This window comes from Arachis stenosperma, chromosome 10, assembly GCF_014773155.1.
Source record: "Arachis stenosperma cultivar V10309 chromosome 10, arast.V10309.gnm1.PFL2, whole genome shotgun sequence".
In the NCBI taxonomy this organism is placed as follows: Eukaryota; Viridiplantae; Streptophyta; class Magnoliopsida; order Fabales; family Fabaceae; genus Arachis; species Arachis stenosperma.
Genome location: NC_080386.1, coordinates 124,223,190 through 124,233,798, shown reverse-complemented (window position 1 = coordinate 124,233,798; position 10,609 = coordinate 124,223,190).

The following is a 10,609-nucleotide window of genomic DNA, read 5'->3' as shown; positions in this document are numbered from 1 at the left end:
GTTTTGATATTAATTAATAATAAATATTTAAAATAAAGTTTTGATCCATAATGAATTCATTTTTAACTAATCGAGAAATATCAAAATAAAAAAGGTAAAAGCATATTAAAAGAGAATGAGAACAACGATTTGAAGTGATTGAAATAGGAAGCTAGGATGCAGCTGATAGCTCTTATAAGAGCCACTAAATTAATATGATAATGTCGTGTTGTAAATTGTCATGTTATGTATGTTAATTGTTGTTTAATTATTACAAGTTTAAAATAAATAAAAAGAAAAGGAAAGTTTAATTTGTTGCACTGAATCTGCCGCTTTCGTGTGTAATTTGGCTAAAAAATTTAGATATGGAGATAGAATGAGTGTTATACCTTTATATAGTAATTTTTTGTGTTTTTTAAAATTATGGGAGGTACATAAATCAGACTCTCCGATTTGTGTTTAAAAAATTTTAAAAGTTTGGAGTACACAAATCGGACTCACTGATTTGTGTTGAAAAAATTAAAAAAATTTGAAGTACACAAATCGGACGGTCCGATTTGTGTACCTAAAAATCGGACGGTCCGATTTCTACCTCTTAAAATTCGGACGGTTCAATTTGTATTTCGTACATTAAATCCTCCCACATTTTAAAAAAATATCACAGTAGATCACAATTTAAAAAAAACACCATTATTAATCCAATATTAAAAATAAAAAAGTGGTGTAATTTACTATGTGCTTAGTCACAGCGAAAAAAGCTATAAAAATGCCTTTGGTTTTCATAGGGTTAAGATAATTTTCTTTTCAAATAAAAATGATGGTTATGTTTTTTGGGTTATCTTACACATCTAAGTATTTTTCATCCAAATTTTATTCAATTAGGTCTAACATTAATAAAATCACTCTCCTTAAAGAGTATCATTACACGCTATCTTCTTCTCCTTTGCCGTGTTTCTTTTTCTTCTTTTTGCGTTTTTTCTTCTTCTCCTCCTTCTTTTAAATATACGCGTACATCAGCTTGGTCGTCTTTCAAATTCAAGTATACCTCTTTCTTCTTCTTTTTCTTCTTCGCGCATGCAGAATCTTCTTCTACTTCTCCTCCTTCTCCTTCTCTTCTTCTTCTCCTCTTTCGTTATCATCATCACCAAACAAAACTAACATTTTGCTAATGGATTATTTTTTCAATCAAATTGAATGAAATACAATTGCTAAATTGAGTTAAATTGAATTGAATTAAATGGATGCAAGTGTTCTGAATCTGAATTGAATTGATAATTTTTAAATTATAGACAGAAGTTTTTCGAATTTGATTTTATATAATGGATTATGTTTCGTTTATTTAGTATTATACAATTGTTTCACCATATGTACGTATTCGGTTCATTATGCAGAAAATTGTTTGAATTTGATTTTATATAATGGATTATATTTTGTTCAGTGGCGGAACTTGAACAGAATTTTGGTGCGAGAACAAAATTTTGGGGGGCAGATAGAAGATAATTGGTGCGCGAAATTGTGAACAATACTTTTCACAACTCTCATAATCCCCGGTCATGAACTCCAAAAACTTGGTAGTTCAATTCCATGGCATTACACAACTTCGCACAACTAACCAGCAAGTGCACTGGGTCGTCCAAGTAATACCTTACGTGAGTAAGGGTCGATCCCACGGAGATTGTTAGTATGAAGTAAGCTATGGTCATCTTGCAAATCTTAGTCAGGCAGACTCAAATGTATATGGTGATGAACGAAAATAACATAAAAGATAAAGATAGAGATACTTATGTAATTCATTGGTAGGAACTTCAGATAAGCGCATGAAGATGCCTTCCCTTCCGTCTCTCTGCTTTCCTACTGTCTTCATCCAATCCTTTTTACTCCTTTCCATGGCAAGCTCGTGTAGGGTTTCACCGTTGTCAATGGCTACCTCCCATCCTCTCAGTGAAAGCGATTGCATATGCTCTGTCACAGCATAGCGGAATTCAGCTGTCGGTTCTCGGTCAGGCCGGAATAATATCCATCGATACTTTTGCGTCTGTCACTAACGCCCCGCCTGCTAGGAGTTTGAAGCACGTCACAGTCATTCAGTCATTGAATCCTACTCAGAATACCACAGACAAGGTTAGACCTTCCGGATTCTCTTGAATGCTGCCATCAGTTCTCGCCTATACCACGAAGACTCTGATCTCACGGAATGGTTGGCTCGTTTGTCAGGCGAGCACTCGGTTGTCAGGCGATCAACCATGCATCGTGCAATCAGGAATCCAAGAGATATTCACTAGAGCCTTGGTTGCTTGCAGAACAAGAGTGGTTGTTAGTCACCTTGTTCATAAGTGAGAATGATGATGAGTGTCACGGATCATCACATTCATCAAGTTGAAGAACAAGTGATATCTTAGAACAAGAACAAGCGGAATTGAATGGAAGAACAATAGTAATTGCATTAATACTCGAGGTACAGCAGAGCTCCACACCTTAATCTATGGTGTGTAGAAACTCCACCGTTGAAAATACATAAGCATAAGGTCTAGGCATGGCCGAATGGCCAGCCTCCCAATGATCTAAGATAGCATAAAACGAAGATAGCTACCAAAGTCCTCTAATACAATAGTAAAAGGTCCTACTTATAGATAACTAGTAGCCTAAGGTTTACAGAAATGAGTAAATGACATAAAAATCCACTTCCGGGCCCACTTGGTGTGTGCTTGGGCTGAGCAATGAAGAAATTTCATGTAGAGACTCTTCTTGGAGTTAAACGCCAGCTTTTATGCCAGTTTGGGCGTTTAACTCCCATTTGGGTGCCAGTTCCAGCGTTTAACGCTGGGATTTCTTGAGGTGACTTTGAACGCCGGTTTGGGCCATCAAATCTTGGGCAAAGTATGGACTATCATATATTGCTGGAAAGCCCAGGATGTCTACTTTCCAACGCCGTTGAGAGCGCGCCAATTGGGCTTCTGTAGCTCCAGAAAATCCACTTCGAGTGCAGGGAGGTCAGAATCCAACAGCATCTGCAGTCCTTTTTAGTCTCTGAATCAGATTTTTGCTCAGAACCTTCAATTTCAGCCAGAAAATACCTGAAATCACAGAAAAACACACAACTCATAGTAAAGTCCAGAAAAGTGAATTTTAACTAAAAACTAATAAAAATATACTAAAAACTCAACTAAAACTACCAAAAACATACTAAAAACAATGCCAAAAAGTGTATAAATTATCCGCTCATCAATAATTGTCAAGATGTTTTTGATATGGACTCATTTAAGATAAGTTCGTCTAACTTCATCTCTCTGATTTTGGTGATATTGCCAAATTTGAAGTCATTTTCTAGGGTCTCGTTCCAAAGAATTAAGGTCAAACTCACGAGATGCAACTCTTTAAATTTTTGAAGGTTGTATCTCACTTTTTTCGTGATTTATTAAAGTAGAAGAACTATCTACAAGTGTTAATATTGTAAAAGTTATATGTTCTCCTTCTTAAATATTAGCCTTCCTCTTAAAAAATGCATCAATTCTTTGATTTTTATGATTATTTTATATAAAAATTTGAATATATATCCTGTAAAATATGTAAAAAAGAAGTTAGAAGGACAAATATTAAAATTTATAATATTTATTGAATTTTTTTTATCAATTTATACAAATACAATAATATCAATATTTATTGAATATTATAATATTTTTTATCATATAAAAAATTAAATTAAATAAATAGTAAAATATAAAATAATATTAAATTACATAAATAAAAAATACCTATTTTTTTATATTTGAGTGTTCCTTATTGAATAGAGAGTTGCGAAATGCGAATACACTCAGTTCAGTCCAAATCCAACATGTTTTGAATGTTTAAAACTAAAAATTATTGTATAATAAAAGCAAGAGATGAAGATTGAACTTTGGTATTTTAAGTCATAGTAAAGTATTTGAGTCAACTGAAGTATTTTTTATTTTTTGAAGAAGTATTACTAATTTTTTTAATAAAAGTTTGGGGGCCATGGCCCCCTTGTCTGAACTAAGCTCCGCCCCTGGTTTTGTTCACTCAGTACTATATAATTGTTTCACCATGAGTACGTGTTTCGGTTCATTATCCAGAAAGCTGTTCAAATTTGAATTTATATAATGGATAATGTTACATTCATTTAGTACGTACGATACAACTATTTCACCATAATAACATGTTCGGTTCATTTTTGTTCTGCACAATTCAAAATTCTTCATCCCCACCTTTTTCTGCTTCTTCACCAGGGAGAGAGAAGGAGGAAAAGACAAAATACAGCATGAACAACAACAAAAGAATGACGATAAGAAAAAAACACGTGAAAAAAAAGGAATGCAAAAAAGAATGAGAAGAATGAGGAGGAGGTGGAACACGAAAAAGAAGGTGAAGAAGAAGACGCTCAGTGTGAGAAGAAGAAGAAGAAGAAGAAGCGCGGGAGAGAAGAGCGCGTGACCTAAAATTACTTGGATGAATTTAGATGACAAAATTGTTTAGATGTGGATAATATCTCATATTTTTTATCTTTTGCAATCATGATATCTCTTAACTAAAACACCCAATTGATAAAAATACATATTTTATATTTCATAAAAATTTATTATATTGTTATAAATAAGTTTGATTATTATATTATAATAGATTTAATTATTCTAATATTAATTATTTAGTTAAAAAATATATAAATTAATATGTATAAAATTACATAAATATATAACGACTAAATTAGTATCTTGTTAAAGGTTTAAAATATCTTGTTTGAATCCAAAAAATTTTATTTTCTTTTAATATAATCTTATCGTAAAATCAAAACTAAATAATTAACCAAACTCAGTATTCAAATCTAGAAAACTCATAACCAACCTCTTGATAGTTAAGGGGAGTGGTCTTGTCTTCTTTGCCGTCAGCAAACTTTCTCGCGAAAAGCGAGTTATTGACGATGTTCTCCATGTGTTTGAACCAAGGCTAACAGTTTGTGGAGATGCATCCGCTGCTAATTCTATACCTCTTGAGCTTGTACATCTTCTCTAAATTATTGACCTTATTCATGCACTGTTGTCACCTAGAACTTCCATTAATTATTTAATCTTAAATTTATGTTTGGACTATATTAAAATTAAATAAAAATTTTTTAGATTTAAACACAATACTTTTAACTTTAGAAACTAAAATATAATTAAATTCAAATGTAAAGAACTAATTTAATACTTTATCCAAAAATTAAAGATTTGAACATGACTTTCTCATCATATTTATTTTGGAAAAAGAGGGGATAAGATCTTTGTTCATATTGGTCAATTTTATTTTGTATGTCACTTAGAAGTTAAAATAATTTGATGGGATGAATCGATTTTAAAAGTAATAATAACATTTTTATTCCAGTAACTAAGTTGATTTAATGTTTCATTTTCGTATTCATAATGTTGAAAAAAAAACCTATGACTTGTATATAGGAGTTTTTAAATTTTATTGTTTAATAGGGTAAATTTATAGGAGTTAGCCAGTTATTAGGTTTTCTTTTTCTCTTTATCCTCTAGGCTATAGCAACTAAAATTAAGCTTATAGAAGAAGGCCAATTCTCTCATGCCTTTAATTTTGGTGCCGAAATTGTCGAAGTTATTTTTTGTATTATGTTTTAAATATTAAAAAAATATTTATTTTTATATTTTTTAATTTAAATATTAACTTTTATCTCTTTTTAGTAAGTTAGGCAAATGTATATAGACACCATATCATACACCATAGAAGAATCTCGACTTTAAATTTTGGTTCTCAAAAAAAAATTTGACTCTCTAAAGAGATTCTTCATTCTAAATTTACAAATATATTTTGGACTAGAAAAATATTTTATTATGTAGAATTATAGAATGGTGAATAATATGTTAACTATTATTATGGTGGTTAAGATGGTTGTAGAATTTTGATAATATAGTTAAAATTAAAATTACACTTTTTTACTAGCTATTTGATAACACTTTTCAATTTAAAAATTTAAAAATAGAAACAAAAAATGTGATTAAAATGAAAGCATATTAAATAATAAAAAAATTACATTATATGTTTAAAGATATATTGAGTATTAGACATTGTTAGAAACAAGAGAGAAATCTGATAAAAGTGTTTTGTGTATTATTTAGGTTGATTAAAAGTACAACGTACAAGAAGTATATATAGGTGTCAGAAGAATCAAAGTAATAAAAGTATAGAATTCTACAATTAATATATAGATATGCTATATAAATATAAACGATACCAACTGATCTAAAATGATTCTAATGATTCTCTAACATCCCCCCTCAAACTCAAGTGGGAGCTAAGGATACCATCTTGAATTTGGATAACAAAGTTTGGAAACGAGTCGGGTGATGAGCTTTCGTGAAGATATCAGCAGTCTGATCCAATGTTCCAATAGCAATGAGACGAACAGCATCAATAAAAATACGTTGCCAAACAAAGTGACAATCAATCTCAATGTGTTTGGTGCGTTCTGAAAGACATCATTATGGGCAATCTGAATAGCACTGCGGTTGTCACAAAAAACATCAGTAGGAGACGACTGAGGAGCACCCAAATCTTCGAGAAGCCAACGAATCGAGATAACCTCAGCAGTGGTGTCAGCGAGGGCACGGTACTCAGCTTCTGTGCTTAATCGAGTAGTGAACGTTTGCTTCTTAGCACGCCAAGAAATGAGAGCATCGCCAAAAAACAAACAGTAACCAGTAGTAGAACGACGATCAGTGGGATCACCAGCCCAATCAGCATCGGAGTATGCCTGAAGGGACAAAGAGGAATGGGCATAAAAATAAAGGCCATGAAATAGAGTGCCTTTGATGTAGCGAAGAATGCGAAGAACTGCCGCATAGTGAGTAGTACAATGAGCTGACAAGAACTGGCTAAGTACATGAACTGGATAGGCAATGTCTGGTCGGGTGACAGTTAAGTAGACGAGTCCTCCAACTAGCTATCGATAAAGAGTAGGATTATCCAAAACAGTGCCATTCATAGGACTAAATCGAACATTAGGCTCAAGAGGAGTAGACTCAGTGCGTCTATCTATAATTCCGGCTCAAGCAAGAAGATTTGAAGCATATTTAGCTTGAGAGAGATAGATGCCATCATGGGTGGATATAACTTCTAGACCAAAAAAATAGCTGAGAGAACCAAGATCTTTCATCTCAAAAGTACACTGAAGAGACGCCTTGAAATCAGAGATACCATCAGCATCATCTCCAGTAATGATCATGTCATCAACATACAGAAGTAGAAGAACAACTCCATATTCATTTTTACGAATAAAGAGAGCATTCTCATGAGGACTGCAAATGAAACCAAGACTGTATATGGTAGTGCTGAACTTGTCAAACCATTCACGAGGAGCTTGCTTAAGCCCATAGAGTGCTTTGCGAAGGAGACAAACTTGGCCAGAAGGACAAGGATAACCCAGAGGGGGTTTCATATAGACCTTCTATTTCAAATCTCCATTAAGAAATGCATTCTTCACATCCATCTTACCGAGAGACCATTTTTTTACCGCCTCAATGGCAAGAAGAGCTCGAACAAATGTGAGACGAGTAACAGGAGCAAAAGTCTCTTCATAGTCAATACCATACTCTTGCGTATAACCCTGAGCAACCAATCGTGCCTTATAACGGTTAATAGAACTATCAGAGCGAGTCTTGATCTTGTATACCCATCTGCTTCCCACAACTTTCTGATTAAAAGGAGAATCAACAAAGTCCCAACTGTGTGCTTTTTCAAGTGCTTGTATTTCTTTCTGCATTGCTTGTTGCCAATTTGAATTTGTGGAGACTTCTCTGAATGACTTAGGTTCATGTTGATGAAAAATAGTAGAAAAGCAATGATAATCAAGAATATGAGAATCCTGGAACATCGAGTGGAAGGAGGAGGCATGACGGTAGGAGTAGAAGCGTCGTCTGGTCCGGAATCATTGGGAAATGGAGAAGGTGGAAGAACAGGAGGCTGTGGAGGGTGACTCGAGATAAAACCTATAGAATCATCACTAGAAAAAAGATCAACATCGGGGTTAGTGAAAAAGGTGACTGAGTAGGAGGAATAGACTCAAAGGAGAAGAATCGAGAAAACATGTGATACTCCCAGAAGACAACATGACGAGATATACGAATACGTTTAGAGAGAGGATCCCAACAACGATAACCCTTGTGTTCAGTGCCATAACCAAGAAAACAACACATACGAGCTCGAGGTTCAAGTTTACTATGTTCATGAGACTGAAGAAGAACAAAACAGACACAACAGAAAACTCAAAGAGAACTATAATCTGAGGAGGTACGATAAAGACGCTCAAAGGGAGTAACATTACCAAGAACAAAAGAAAGGAGTCTATTGATAACATGAACAATAATAAGAACAACTTCACCCCAAGTACGCTCAGGACACGAAGAAGAAAGAAGCATTGCACGAACAGAGTCAAGAATGTGACGGTGTTTGCGTTCAGCTCGGCAATTTTGTTGAGACGTACCAGGGCAAGAAAACTCAGACAAGGTACCCTGTTCTGCAAGAAAGGTTAAGAGTTTGAAATCACGGTATTCCATAGCATTATCACGGCGAAAAACCTTAATGACCTTGGAAAACTGAGTTTTAATCATAGTGGCAAAGTTCATATAAATATGAGGTAACTCATGGCGACTGGTCATCAAATAAACCCAAGTAAAGCATGAATAATCATCAATGAAAAACAACAAAGTATCGAGCTCCTCCCATAGAAGTAGTGGGAGCGGGACCCCAAACATCATAGTGAATGAGATCAAAAGGAGAGAAAGCAAGAGATGAATTATTGTGAAAAGATAAAGTAGGTTGTTTGGCAGTTTGACAAGAAACGCAATCAAAAAATTTATTAGGAACCTGACCTAAAACACCTTGAGACACAAGATAACGCAATTTTCCTAAGGAGCTTTGGGCAAGACGTTGATGCCATAAGTGAAGGGTAGATGGAGAAGAAGCAGCACAAAGATTTGGTACAGGAGGAATATGAAGATTCTCGACTTCAAACAACTTTCCAACCTTACGTCCAATCCTGATGACTTGTCCCATCCGACAATCCTGTACACGACAACCAGAGATAAAAAAAAGTGACATCAAAACCTAAATCAACAAGTTGACTAACAGAATTAAGATTAAAGTTTAAGTTGGGAATAAAATAAGTATCAGGAAGATTAAGAGTCGACTGGGAGATAGAACCCTTGTGTTGCGTGTAAGAGGGAACCATTAGCAATATTGACAGAAGGTCCATTTGTAGTGGTAGACAGAGACGAAAAGAGATTACGCAATGGAGACCTGTGATTAAAGCATCTCGAGTCAAAATACCATTTAGAATTACTTGGAGGAGTCGAAAAAGTAGCAAGGGTATTACCAGAAAGGGAGAGAAGATGCTGAAGAAGAGACACAATATCAGATAGAGAGACAGGAGATGAGTTGAGAGGAGCAGAGGTGGTAGATTCAGGAGTAGCATCAACAACAGAAGCAGGCGCAGGACGTGGTGGGCGAGTAGGACAGGTAGTAATCAAATGTCCCGAGAGCTTGCAATAATGGCAGAACAGTTGTGAACAATGGTAGCTAATATGACATTTCTAGTGGCATGTGCGAGATTCAATAGAGGGACAGACGGAGAAGAGGTACCCAAAACGGTTACAATTTTGACAAAATTTATCATTTCTGTGTGTAGTAGCAAAAACAGCTGACTTTTACATAATAGCAGATACAAAAATCACGGAGAGGAGAGAAAAACTACAACTTGAGAGCCGAAAACGAGAAAAAAGAGGACAAAATCGGAAAGAGCTCACCAAAAAATCTTAAGAAGGACAAAGTACTGTTGGTGACGAACCAAAGCGTTGGGAAGGAGCCAAAAAACGGAGGACAAAGTACTGTCGGTGAAATAAGATAATGAAGCTAGAAATCAATTGTTTCTGGAAAAAAATAACCTAAACTCTTGATACCATATTAGAAACAAGAGAGAAATTTGAGAAAAGTGTTTTGTGTATTATTCAGGTTGATTAAAAGTACAATGTACAAAGGGTATATATAGGTGTCAGAAGAATCAAAATAATAAAAGTATAGAATTTTACAATTAATATACAGATATACTATATAAATATATAAACGATACTAACTGATCTAAAATGATTCTAAGAATTCTCTAGCAGACATTATTTGTACTCATCACACAAATCAAGATATGATCCAAAAGGCAAAAGTTTAAAAAAAAAACTAAAAAAAAAGTTACCAAAAAAGTCTAATTCTTTAGCCATGGTCCTATGTGAATGTATTTTGTATAATTAAGATAATAAAAAAGTCCTTGAACGACGAGTATATTGCACATTAAATTATGAAAACAGAAGTTATTCTAGAACACCTAACGTGATGTTTAATTTGGGGCTGCATGTGGTTTGGTTTATTATACGGAATGGACATTTTTGGATTCTGGAATATGCAATGGAAAGGAGGGTGGTAACTGGTAAACATTTATGGGAAAAAGAAAGAGTAGAGAGTGGAAAATAAAAAAATAAATAAGGTTCACAAGTTGAACTGGATCCTGGGACTTTCTTTTTCAATATATTTGGAAGCATCAAAGTGAGCCCCAATCTTTTAGGTTATTGCT